Source organism: Mastigoproctus giganteus, chromosome 11, assembly GCF_048544385.1.
Source record: "Mastigoproctus giganteus isolate SK-2022 chromosome 11, ASM4854438v1, whole genome shotgun sequence".
NCBI classification, from domain to species: domain Eukaryota; kingdom Metazoa; phylum Arthropoda; class Arachnida; order Uropygi; family Thelyphonidae; genus Mastigoproctus; species Mastigoproctus giganteus.
Window position 1 is genome coordinate 115,568,332 of NC_143585.1, and position 14,565 is coordinate 115,582,896.

Sequence of the window (14,565 nt, forward strand, 5' to 3'; positions counted from 1 at the left end):
GTAATTTTAAAATAAGGCAACTGTGATATACAGTGAATATACAAGGTGATAATACAAATACCGAATTTAAAATACAATAAAATATACTAGGTTAAAAGCGCTAAAATACCAACTGAAGCTTTCAAAGGCTTCTGCCTTCTTTCTCAACAGTGTACTTCTATTCTGCAGTGCATCATTAAATACCAGCAGGTTCACGGTGCGTCTCACATAAACGTATACTGTTCCCGTCGGAACCGGAAGTGGCCCGGGAGCGTTTCAGACAAAAACGTTCATCCCCTCCAAGGATTACCGCCTCAAAGAGGGGATGAATGCGCGTGCCCCTATCTCTCTTTATATTATTCTCAATAGAACTAATTCGTAAGCTCTCGAGCCACTTGCGGTCCCAAAATCTATGCGCCCAATCAGTGATGACAGCTTCGTCTGGGGAGATTTGATGTTGCTTCTCCCAGAAATGTTCAGCTACTGCGGATTTACCATAGTCTGCATTTCTTATTGCATTTGTGTGCTTCCCCAGACGATCTTTGAGACGCCGTTTTTTTTCTCCCACATAACACTCCCCACACTCCAGGCATTTAATACTATATATGACCCCACTTATATTTTCATTTAAGACAGGGTCCTTGACCTGTGACACATTGTGTGCAGCTTCCTGCCCGGGAGCTGCACACAACGTGTCTGGTAATTCCTTAATATATGAGCTAAACATTCGGATAAACCCGGATAGTAGGGGATGTATGCGGTGGCTATTGGCATGAAGGACTCACTTCTACTCTGCCCTCCACTAAAGTATTTCTCTATGATCCTCCGGGCGGGAGTAGCCACACTTCAAAAGATCCGCCATGACACGTTCATACTCCATTTTTTTCCCTATCCTCTGAGGTATTACAATGAGATTTTGCCCTATCCACTAATGCTCTTACCACACTGTTCCTGTGATGGTTAGTCTGAGCTGAGTTCTAGTGTGAGTATTGGCCTTTGCACATAGATTTTCTAACTACTTTTGTTTTCAAATGCTGGCCTTCTCTACAAATCAGCACATCCAGGAACGACAAAACCCCCTCCTTCCTCTACCTCAGAGGTAAATTGTATGAACGGGGAGAAGCTATTAAGAAAATTCAATGTATCATCCTCACTCCCTTTCCGAATAACTGAAAACGTATCATCAACATACCTTTTCCACGGACGCATAGGGAGAACTGTAGTATTAAATAGTCTAGACTCGAGCTCCTCCATCGCTAAATTAGCTATGATGGCACTGATGGGGGAGCCCATAGCTGCACCGTTAACCTGCTTGTACATGGTGTTATTAAATACCATAGTAGTGCTCGAAAGGCATAACTCTATGCCTTTACATATGTCCCCTAGGTTTAGTTGCGTCCTATTGTTCAAGGTGGTGTCTCTTTCTAAGGCCATGTACGCACAATGTATTCCATGGTCCTCATTAGTTCATCTGACATCCATTTTGGCCTAAACCTTGAACAATATTTCTTAGTTGGTATGTAAAGCCTAGTAGCTTCCAAGATAAGTTCTTTGAATGCTTCCCGTTTTGAATTTGCTGTTGGTAACATCATCAGTTGGTCCCACTGTATAGAATTTAAATACTGTCTCAGTCCATCGTAGTCGCCTTTACGAAAGCAATAACCCTTCCCATTACCCCTAATGGTAGTTACCTCTTTGAGTAAATCCCACTTCAGCACACTGTGATCACTGCCACCTAGTGGTTCATTTATCTGCAGATTCTTAATGCATGAAGAATCACTGCTGATAATCAAATCAAGAGTATTACTCCCTCTAGTTGCCTCCCGAACATGCTGATGTAGAAAACAATCATCCAATAAATCCACAAAAGCCCTGCTAGTGTGTGAGTAACCAGCCCCCAAATTCCAGTCAATATCTGGGAAATTAAAATCTCCCATTATAAGACTCTCTGATTTACTGGCCCACTCTATTTCCCTGTACAGTTCCTTATTATACTCATCAGAGTCATTAGGCCTATAGCACACTCCTACTCTCAATTTTGATCTCCCAATGCTTATGTCACACCAAACTGACTCAACACTGCACTGTCCGGCGATGTCGACTGGCTTCACTTCCTTGGTTTTTATGTGTTTCTTAACTAATAGCATAACCCCTCCGCCCTTCCTATCCTGTCTATCCTTTCTGTAGACGTTGTACTCCCCAAATTGCAGTTCTGCATCTCTTATATCTGTGTGACACCACGTCTCTGAAATCCCAATAATATCTGCCTTTGATGTTTTGAGCAATACCTCAAATTCATCAAATTTTTGTTTGAACGTCATTGTTTTTAGTTTTCATTCCACTATTCCAGTTAAGAAAATTAATCCGCAGAAACATTAAACAACCGCTCGTCTTCAAAAGGAGGTTTAACTTGAAAGCCACGAGGTATGAGGTTATGCGTCTTACATCGATGGGCAAACCTCAGATGTTGCTCATGTTTAGCTTCTCTGGCACTATGTTTCTGGTATTCTCTAATGCACTGCACAACTGCATGGCCATAGCATCTAAACAATTCTTCAAATAGGTCTCTGGGGTTGGGTATATTCATACTATGATTTTTTAGTGTTTCTCACCAACCATTGAAGTAAAAACGAAGGACGAAAAAACCAAATTCTTAAATTTTTTTTTTTTTTATATATATATATATATTTTTTAGATGCTATGGTCATGCAGTTGTGTGGTGCATTAGAGAATACTAGAAACATAGTGCCAGAGAAGCTAAACATGAGCAACATCTGAGGTTTGCCCATCGATGTAAGACGCATAACCTCATACCTCGTGGCTTTCAAGTTAAACCTCCTTTTGAAGACGAGCGGTTGTTTAATGTTTCTAAGTGGTACCAAAGAAAGATCCTAAGCATTTGGGTTGATAAGTTACATAAGAACCTGTACCACATTAGGAGAGATAAAAATAGGTGTTTGAACAAGATAAGTGAGAGATTAACCGCTGTGCATTTGACATTAGTGATTAGTGTGGTATCGAACAAAGCAAAACGATTTCTGACAGTTACAGACAAAGACAAATGAATAAGTTCGATAGGCTTAAAGAATAAACCATGTCCAGGAGTAATAGTGGTAATAATACCAATAGCAACTTTATTGTTAATAATAAGTAGTAAACAGTTGACTGATGATCAAATAGAAGTTTTAAATCTAGGACCTAAGTTTGCTATGATTCTGCCCAAAGTGCCCATAGCAGAAATAGCTATGGGCATTGAGAGAGCGGCTAATACGTTACCTGTGTGCATGGCCAATGAAATCCGTGTGAAAACAGCAGCTATTTTAAGTCAAGCCAAGAAGTTCCCCCGAATCTTAATGCAAAGCAAAGACTAGCACTAGAAAGTCTTAAGCAGGATGATAATGTTGTGGTCCTTCCAGCTGACAAAGGTAGAGCAACGGTGGTTTTGGATAAAGAGGCATATGTAAGTAAAGCATTAGATTTATTAAATGATCACACAACCTATATGATTATCCATAAGAATCCATTGTCGAATATGGAACGACAAGTTAATAAAATGGTGCAGGGTTGGATGAAATCCAATAAGATTTCAAAGGAGCGGTATTGGGCAATACATGCCACAGGAAGCCAGATACCGAGGTTTTACGGTTTGCCAAAAATACATACAGTGGGTGTTGCCACTCAGACCGATAGTCTCGTTTATAGGTAGCCCCACGTATGCATTCTGGTTTCCTAGCCAAACTACTGTCACCATTAGTTGGACTCTCTGAACATAGTATCAGAGATAGTAAAGAATTTGTACAATTCATAAGAGGACAATGTATAGAAGAAAACGAGGTTATGATATCCTTTGATGTGACATCATTGTTTACCTGCATCCCAATTGACCATGGAATACATTGTGCGTACATGGCCTTAGAAAGAGACACCACCTTGAACAATAGGATGCAACTAAACCTAGAGGACATATGTAAAGGCATAGAGTTATGCCTTTCGAGCACTACTATGGTATTTAATAACACCATGTACAAGCAGGTTAACGGTGCAGCTATGGGCTCCCCCATCAGTGCCATCATAGCTAATTTAGCGATGGAGGAGCTCGAGTCTAGACTATTTAATACTACAGTTCTCCCTATGCGTCCGTGGAAAAGGTATGTTGATGATACGTTTTCAGTTATTCGGAAAGGGAGTGAGGATGATACGTTGAATTTTCTTAATAGCTTCTCCCCGTTCATACAATTTACCTCTGAGGTAGAGGAAGGAGGGGGTTTTGCCGTTCCTGGATGTGCTGATTTGTAGAGAAGGCCAGCATTTGAAAACAAAAGTAGTTAGAAAATCTATGTGCAAAGGCCAATACTCACACTAGAACTCAGCTCAGACTAACCATCACAGGAACAGTGTGGTAAGAGCATTAGTGGATAGGGCAAAATCTCATTGTAATACCTCAGAGGATAGGGAAAAAAATGGAGTATGAACGTGTTATGGCGGATCTTTTGAAGTGTGGCTACTCCCGCCCGGAGGATCATAGAGAAATACATTAGTGGAGGGCAGAGTAGAAGTGAGTCCTTCACGCCAATAGCCACCGCATACATCCCCTACTATCCGGGTTTATCCGAATGTTTAGCTCATATATTAAGGAATTACCAGACACGTTGTGTGCAGCTCCCGGGCAGGAAGCTGCACACAATTGTGTCACAGGTCAAGGACCCTGTCTTAAATGAAAATATAAGTGGGGTCGTATATAGTATTAAATGCCTGGAGTGTGGGGAGTGTTATGTGGGAGAAACAAAACGGCGTCTCAAAGATCGTCTGGGGAAGCACACAAATGCGATAAGAAATGCAGAGTATGGTAAATCCGCAGTAGCTGAACATTTCTGGGAGAAGCAACATCAAATCTCCCCAGACGAAGCTGTCATCACTGATTGGGCGCATAGATTTTGGGACCGCAAGTGGCTCGAGAGCTTACGAATTAGTTCTATTGAGAATAATATAAATAGAGATAGGGGCACGCGCATTCATCCCCTCTTTGAGGTGGTAATCCTTGGAGGGGATGAACGTTTTGGCCTGAAACTCTCCCAAGCCACTTCCGGTTCCGACGGGAACAGTATACGTTTACGTGAGACACACCGTGAACCTGCTGGTATTTAATGATGCACTGCAGAATAGAAGTACACTGTTGAGAAAGAAGGCAGAAGCCTTTGAAAGCTTCAGTTGGTATTTTAGCGCTTTTAACCTAGTATATTTTATTGTATTTTAAATTCGATATTTGTATTATCACCTTGTATGCCTCCGTAGCCGAGTGGTCAGGAGCGGGAGTGCAGTAGCACACGCTCTTTGAGTAGACCGGGGTTCAAGCCCCTGACTGCTGAATACGGTCGATATGCCAACCCGCACTGGACCAGCGTGGCAGATTATGGTCCATTGCCCTCAGCATGAATTGTTGAGAAGGTTTCCATCCTGCAGTGGGTTGATAATGGCTGCACTTTACTTTTTTTTTTTTTATGGTATTTTGTTTTGTTTGCAAATAAATTTATTGTAAATATTAAAAAAAAAAAAAAATTTTTAAGAATTTGGTTTTTTCATCCTTCGTTTTTACTTCAATGGTTGGTGAGAAACACTAAAAAATCATAGTATGAATACCCAATCCCAGAGGCCTATTTGAAGTACCATCATCAATATCATTTATATAATACAGAAAAGAACAATGGACCCAACACTGAACCCTGAGGGTCTCCACTAATAACATTAGTCCACGAAGAGCAGTGTCCATTGATTACCACTCTCTGTCTTCTCCCACTCAACCATCCCTTTATCCATAGCAACAATTTGCCTCAAATGCCACACTGCTCCATTTGTGCAGCAGTCTTCCATTTCCATGTGCAACAGTATCAAAGGCTTTTCTAAAATCCAAATATATGATATCAAAGTTATTCTTTGCATCCAGTTCCTTTGCGACGACATCAGAGTATCCAATCAAATTAGTCAGACAAGACTTCCCCTTAACAAACCCATGCTGTGTCTGAGCTATAACTGAAGTCTTGTCTAGATGATGCTGCAATGCTTCTTTAACCAGTGCTTCCATTAATTTCCTTGGAACAGAAGTTAAACTAACAGGTCTGTAATTACCTGTGTCTCCCTTTGTTCCTCCTTTGTGGATTGGGGTCACATTTGCACATCTATAGTCCATGGGTAACTCCCTTGAGTCCAGGGAAGCTCTCATAATTATGACTAAGGGTTTGCTTACTTCCTTTGCTGCCTCCTTTAATATAACTGGATAGATTTCATCCACCCCAGGTGCCTTTCTTGTGTTTATCTTCCTCAATTTCTCCTCCTCTTTACTCTCAGTTATTACCAGATTATCTAGCTTACTGCCAGAGTTTAATACACCGCTGGCATTCCCCTCTCTGAATAATGGTGCTTTCGTAGCCAGGTGGGCAGGAGCTGCAGTGCGAAGCACACGCTTCTTGATTAAACCGGGGTTCGAGCCCGTGACAACCAAATACGGAAGATGCAGAAAGGTCAGGGAATGACCACCGCATATCCTCGGAGCAATATGGCCATAGTTGCTAATGCTCCTAAAAGAAACCAAACCAATCCCTGAATAACTCCTCATGTGTGAATGTCTATGCAGAATATTCATTTAGTTTGTTAGCTACCTGAACAGGATCATCAACAGTTGAACCATCAATATCAAGTGGACCAATCTGATTCATCCCCTTCCCTCTAGAGTTTACATAAGTAAAGAACTCTTTGCTGTTTTTCTTTGCATCCTTTCCCAAAGATTTCTCGTTATCTGCCTTCGCTTGCCTAACCTTCTTTGTAACTTGGTTACAGACCAACTTATGTGTATCGTAGGCTTCTGTGTCACATGTTAATTTATGTGTGTCCCATGCATTTTTCTTCTCTGTCACATGTCTAATTAGTTCATCTGACATCCATTTAGGCCTAAATCTTGAACAATATTTCTTTGTTGGTATGAAAAGCCTAGTAACTTCCAAGATTAATTCTTTGAGTGCTTCCCATTTTGAATTTGCTGTTGGTAATATCATCAGTTGGTCCCACGGTATAGAATTTAAAAACTGTCTGAGACCACCGTAGTCACCTTTACGAAAGCAAAAACCCTTCCCTTTATCCTTGATGGTAGTTACCTCTTTGAGTAAATCCCCCTTCAGCACACTGTGATCACTGCCACCTAGTGGTTCCTTTATCTACAGATTCTTGATGCATGAAGAATCACTACTGATAATCAGATCAACAGTATTACTCCCTCTAGTTGCTTCCCGAACATGCTGCTGTTAAAAAACAATCATCCAATAAATCCACAAAAGCCTTGGTAGTATGTGAGTGACCAACGCACAAATTCCAGTCAAAATCTGGGAAATTAAAATCCCCCAATATAAGACACTCTAATTTACTGTCCTACTCTATTTCTCTGCTCAATTGCTCATTATACTCATCAAATTCATTAGGCCTATAACAACACCTACTCTCGTTTTTCTTTTCCCAGTGCTTATGTCATACCAAACACTCAACATTGCATTGTCCACCCACATCAATTGGATGCACTTTCTGTGTTTTATGTGTTTCTTAACTAACAGCATAACCCCTCCTCCCTTCCAGTCCTGTCCTGTCTATCCTTTCTGTACACATTGTACTCCCCAAATTCCAGTTCTGCACTTCTTATGTCTGTGTGATACCATGTCTCTGATATCCCAACAATATCTGCCTTTGATGTCTTGACTAGCACTTCAACCTCATCAATTTTATTAACTATACTCCTAGCATTGGTGTACATGCAATACATGCACCTGTTTCTACTCTTAGTTACCCTAACACAGCCCATGTATTTACTTATTGCTTTGCTTTCCAGGCTGCTGCTCAATTGCATTTCTATAGAAGTAGTGCAAGAATCAATTTTACCTCTTCCAGTGGCTACTGTTAATCTATTAGTCCGTGTATCTCCCCCCAGGCTAATAGTTTTCCGGCCCACCTAACTCTGCCTCGATATACCATCAGCAAATATTCTTGCAACCTTTTCTATTTAAGTGTATCCCATTCCCTTGAGCCGTGCACGATCTCTCCAAATGATCGACAAGGCTCTCATCAGATACTCCCTCTTATCATGTCTGGGCAGAATTGCAGACACTTTCAAATTCAACCCTAACTCATGGCTTTTTTTCAGCATTGTCTTGTACTTGTTAAGTAATTCTGCCGGTCTCCCACTCTTAATATCAATAGTGCCAATGTGTACAACAGTATCACCCTTTGTGCCCTTAAAGGATGATATCTGCCCTACAACATCATCAACATTTGCCCCTGGCAGACATACCCTGGTCCTGTTCCATCTATCCTTTTTGCACAATATGCTCTCCGTTTCCCTGACAAGAGTCACCTACAACAACTAGTTCCTTTGGGACCAGTGCATTCTGCCTTGGGGGTTGCCACTGTGTTGCGTGATGTTCAAGTGCAAGCTCTGACATTGATGTGGGCAGCTGAGAGATTGATGGGCCCTCAATTTAAATCCTTCGTGGGCATCCACCCTGTCCTTCAAGCTCTCATATAAGTACATAACAATGCTGAGTTGGTGCCTAATTTCCTCGTACTGCACACACACAAAGACATTCCCCTTGGCAATATCATGTCCCATTCTTGATTGCTCCACAAACATCAAACAAGCAGTGCATTTCAATAGACTGTGATTCGGTGTGTTGAAAACCGCTCCCCCTCAGTTCTCCCCTGAGCCACAGCACTTCCACTAGTTTGAGCCTTTTGCTTTGCTGCTCTGGTCTGAGACATGATTTCTATCCAAGTTCAATAAAATTCCAATACAAAATATAACTCTAAACCTATATCCCAATGCAGTTATAACACTATATATATATATATATATATATATTTATATATATATATATATATATATATATATATATATATATATATATATATATATAAAATTAATAAATAACTTATGTAAAGTTAACTAAACAAGAACTAATTAATGCCATCTATACATATCTAGATAGAACATTACATCAGTCTTATTATATATTTTTTGTATAGTTTAAGTACAATTAGTAAAATAGTTAAGATATATTTCATATAGGATAAGCTGGTAGCTACTTAACCCTATAATAGCCATAACTGGTCCACGAGGCCAAACCTAGTAAAGGATGATCATTAGTCAAAGTAAAAGTAAAAATAAAAATAAAACAATTAATAAACATAATAATAATAATAATAATAATAATATATATCGAGTCAATTATAGGTAATTGGACACATTGAAGGGGACTTTATCGAGGGCTAACCCTTTCAATATGTCCCCTACAATTAACCCGGCTATCAGTTTCTGATATCATCTGCCTGTTTAACATGGGCAAAAGGTAATTCATGCAATAAATAGGTAAGTAAAATTAAAGTTAGACAATAATTTTGTTGTTAACAGGCTGGATGACTTTAGCCCAACCGATAGCTAAGACAGCAAAAGCATATATTAAGGAATGAGAGTAATAAATGAGAACCAATATCCTTCAATTAATATCATATTAATAAGTACAAAAGGAGCAAAAACTAAAAAAGGAGAACAGATTCAAGGTTTAAGATTCAAGGATTGAGGTACTATTGCTATTCTTAAACCTTGAATCTGTTCTCCTTTTTTAGCTTTTGCTCCTTTTGTACTTGTTAATATGATATTGATTGAAGGATATTGGTTCTCATTTATTACTCTTATTCCTTAATATATGCTTTTGCTGTCTTAGCTATCGGTTGGGCTAAAGTCATCCAGCCTGTTAACAACAAAATTATTGTCTAACTTTAATTTTACTTACCCATTTATCGCATGAATTACCTTTTGACCGTGTTAAACAGGCAGATGATATCAGAAACTGATAGCCGGGTTAATTGTAGGGGACATATTGAAAGGGTTAGCCCTCGATAAAGTCCCTTTCAATGTGTCCTATTACCTATAATTGACTCAATATATATTATTATTATTATGTTTATTAATTGTTTTATTTTTACTTTTACTTTGACTAATGATCATCCTTTACTAGGTTTGGCCTCGTGGACCAGTTATGGCTATTATAGGGTTAAGTAGCTACCAGCTTATCCTATATGAAATATATCTTACCTATTTTGCAAATTGTACTTAAACTATACAAAAAATGTGCGCGCGCGCGTGTGTGTGTGTGTGTGTATATATATATTAGTATCGAATATTATCTCAGAGTTATGTTATATGACTTTCTTATCCCCTGTCAACTTATATGTATTAATTTATGCTGTTACGTTTGTTAATAACTAAGTCGCTATATTTAATTAGTTAAAAAAGTACAATTCAATTGACAATGAAATTTAATAAGATTAATAAATTTTACTGATTAATTGATACTACTATACTCACTATCTAGTTTTCTGTTAAACCTTACGCTAGCACACGTTTTGTCGATAACAATGGCAGTAAGTTACAAATCGTTAATCTACAGACACAAGATATTATTTACTTTCCAAATTGCGCTATCTAAATTAAAAATAAACCATGGAGCCTTACTAGGTCTATAATCTACTTATAGAAAATAATTTAATCTAACAATTAAGTCAATAAAGCGGCTAAGTATAATTAAAAACTTTTCATACGCGAGAGCTGCAAAACCTGTCCACACATGGATTTGATACCCTTACCAATACTAAGTAATAACCTACAAAATCTATATCTAAATTCAATTTAAACTAAAGTATTGCTACTAGGAATATAAAGCGACTCTAAAAAATAAATTAATATGCCAATTAAGTCAATAAAAAAGCAAAAACTTCTCTATTTGCTGGGGCCGTAAAAACTTTGCCTCAGGCCTTAAATTGATTAAAGATAATAGGTCACTTGTAGGTGAAGGGCTGATAGCTGTTAAATTATATTTTATTTGAATCCCGAGTAAGCATAAAATTTAGAAAATTTAATGACTTTGTATCCATACCCTCCCTTTTCAGTGTAAATTTGAGTTTAATGTGAATATTATTAAACGAATGTAAAATGTTCTGGATAGTACTACTATCTGTAATAACTAGAACATTGTCTAAATACCTCCCATAATATATGATACGGGGTAGAAAAGGTGTCAAATGTATACACTCAATCATTGAGAGATAGATCTCCAATATTAAGCTACTCAAGCTCAATCCCATCGGCAAACTAAAAATTTGTTTGTATACTTTGTGTCCAAAGGTGATATTGGCCTCAACTAAGAGTTCAATTAAATGAAAAATTTCTTTAATAGAAGCTTCATATAATTAATATAGAGTTATTATTTAACATATCCCAAATCTCTATACCGATTAATTATACGAAGCTTCCTGTTAAAGAAATTTTTCACTTAATTGAACTCTTAGTTAAGCTTAATATCGGAGATCTATCTCTCAACGATTGAGCTTATACATTTGACGCCTTTTCTACACAGTATAATTACTGATAATAGTTATTACTGATAGTAGTACTATCCAAGACATTTTACATTCGTTTAATTAATATTCACTCTAGACTCAAATTTACATTGGATAGGGAGGGTATGGATACAAAGTCATTAAATTTTCTAAATTTCACTCTTACTCGGGACTCAAATAAAATCCAATTTAACAGCTATCACCCCTTCTCCTACAAGAGATCTATTATCTTTAATCAATTTCTAAATGCATATAAATATTCAATGACAGAATCTGCTTTGGGCTCAGAAATACAAATATTAACCAGCTGGTTCTTAAACAGGGTTTATTCCCTTGCTACAATAAACCGAATTAGGGTACAAGCTAGGGATAGGATACAAATTACTACATCAACCAACAATCTTAATATTAAAAAATACTTTATTTCTGTCCCGTATGTTGAACAGTGGCACAAACAGTTTAACAGATTCTTTAAAGGTACCGAATTTAAAATTGTGGCCAGGCCAATACAGAAACTACACACTATGTTGAAAAATCGCTCAGTCCTTTCCTCATTCGCAACACAAATAAATGACCTGGTACACAACATTTCTTGCGGGGATTGCAACTCGTCATACCAAGGTTCTGCGTGTTTTCCTTTAAATTTTCGTGTTAATCAACACGTGGCCTCAGTTCGTGCTTCTCGTTCAGCAGCATCAGAAATGCCGTTAATGCAAAACACTTTTTTATTTAAGAGGCCAAAATACTTAGTGTCTAACGTAATTATACCAGACTATTAATTGCAGAAACTGTCGAAATTAAATTATATGAGAATTCTGGCCATTTCTAATCTCCGATTTGTGGGCTTTTATGTGCATGCACAAAGACAAATAATCCCTATTTAAGTTTCATGCTCACCCATATTCGATAATTTTTGTTCCTGTGATCATGACATACGGTTGAAAAGCGTTGTCAGATTCAGGAAGGAAAATCTTTTCTCAATTTTTTCGTTAAATTTCTTTTAATTAATTTAATTTTTAATTGCATTAGATTGATTTTTTAATTGTGTTCAATTGATTTTTAATTATTTTTTACTGTAAGATTTTTGATTTTTTTGTTTTAATTGCTGGAGAGTATTATACGGAAGTGTTTTACGTATTATTTTGAGGTAAACTTGTCTTATTATTATAAAAATATTGATATCAATGTGTAGAACATTGAGTATTACAGCTCTGATTCATGTTATCAAGTATATAGAGTAAAGAAAATTGAAGAAAGAAAACTGAAAATTTTATCAAAAGTTTAGTTTTTGAATTTTGAGGATTTCAGAATGTTATTTCTCAACGTTTTAAAAATTATGGTACATTATTTATGATGGTTGTGAAAGAAAACCGATAATTTTATCAAAAGTTTACTTTCGGAATTTTGAGGGTTTCAAAAATTATGGTACATTATTTATAATGGCTGTGAATATGTTAAACATCATCAAGAATCCCTATAAGATTACCCCTGCTCAGGATGACCAACCGAAGTGACAACTCTAGAAATGCACCAAAAATTGAAGACCTGATTATGTAGGTTAGGTACGGTAGAGTCCATGATTGCCAGATAATGTAATATTTCTGTGGGGTAAGTACTAGCCATTCTGCATGTATACCTGGCCACGTCAAAGGTCACCTCTCATGTCATACCTCTCTGACTCAATTTTTGAGGAAAATTTGCACATGCATGATGCAGATCCATAACGATATCTTTTCAAGAAAAATTTATCTATGGTGAAACATGGATTCATAACTGGAATCTGGAAACAAAACAGGAGTTCATGGGTCACTATCACTCAGAAAATTCAGGCATCAAGCCTCTGCTTGGTAGATCATGGGCATTATTTTTTGGGATGTTATTGTTATGTTGTTATTTGGTTTTTTAGGAGCATTAGCAACTAAGGACATATTGTTCCGGGATATGCGGTGGTCATTCCCTGACCTTTCCGCATCCTCCGTATTTGGTGGTGATGGGCTCGAACCCCAGTCTAATCAAGAAGTGTATGCTATGCACTGCTGCTTCTTCCCACCTGGCTATGGAGGCACCTATTTTTTTGGGATGTGGACAGAACTGTTTTGATATACTACATGCCACATAAAAGAACAGAGAAGTGGGAAATTGACACAAGGTGTAATGCTTCTTTATTATGCTAGTCCCATACACAAGTTCTGTAAGGTACCCAAGCACGGTACTAAGTACTATAGGTTATAATACCTCTCGTGTTTGGGGTTCTCATAAAAATTGCTGTAGATTGTGGATTCCTGAAGTTAAACCACATACCCTATAGTCTTGACCTGGCTCCCTAGTGATTATTTCCTCTTCAGAAATGTGAAGAAATCTGCATGGTTATTGATTATCAAGTGGTGAGAATCTGTAAGAAAGCTGTAAATGCCTTTTTCAGAAACTTCTTTATTTAGGGTATTTCATTTGTCTTCAAAATGGAATGTATTGAACTTCAGGGGAATATTTTGGTGGGGGGTAGTCGTTATTTCTTTATTACTGAGGTATATAAGAAGAAAGAAAATACAAAACTCAACAACCTTAGACAGGTTAAGTTTTGTATTTGCTTTCTTTTTACTGTCATAATACATCCCTTGTAACTATTTACCCAAATCTCTCTCTCTCTCTACTTGACAAAGCCATGAGTTCATTCGTTATTTTAGGCCCCCTCCTCCCCCAAGAACTAATAACTGGTTAGTAACATCATCAATTTTAACCTGGTAGTAATATCCTAGTTCTGTTACTCATCTCTGAAGAAATTTCATAGAAAAGTTTGGAAAAACAAGCAGTTCCTTTCAACATATGTAATGCTTTTGATCATGTTTGGCTTTAAGGTCTTCTGAGCAAGTTTACATCCTGTGGTTTGCTTTCCTATTTCTGAAATTAATTCTCTCTCTCTCTGACATTTCACTATGCAAACTGTCAGAGAGAGAAAGAATTCTAGAGTTTCCCAAGGTACTGTACTTTCACCCACTCTTTTCCTCCTGTATAATAAATGATCTCCTTCCATTAACTGGAAATCCTGTGGATAACTTTGCTGTTGACAGTATGCTACATTTCACTGGGATAATGATACATTACTTTCTACTACTGAAAGTAGTGAATGATTCAGAAATCAAATTATAATAAAAAAAA

General features: G+C 37.6%; 1 protein-coding gene across 1 annotated transcript in view; it reads left to right on the top strand.

The window, feature by feature from the left end:
• The window catches only part of LOC150078365 (E3 ubiquitin-protein ligase RNF38-like), a 280,964-nt gene that overhangs the window by 164,340 nt on the left and 102,059 nt on the right, over positions 1–14,565 (top strand). The gene's annotated exons all lie outside the window — the stretch shown is intronic.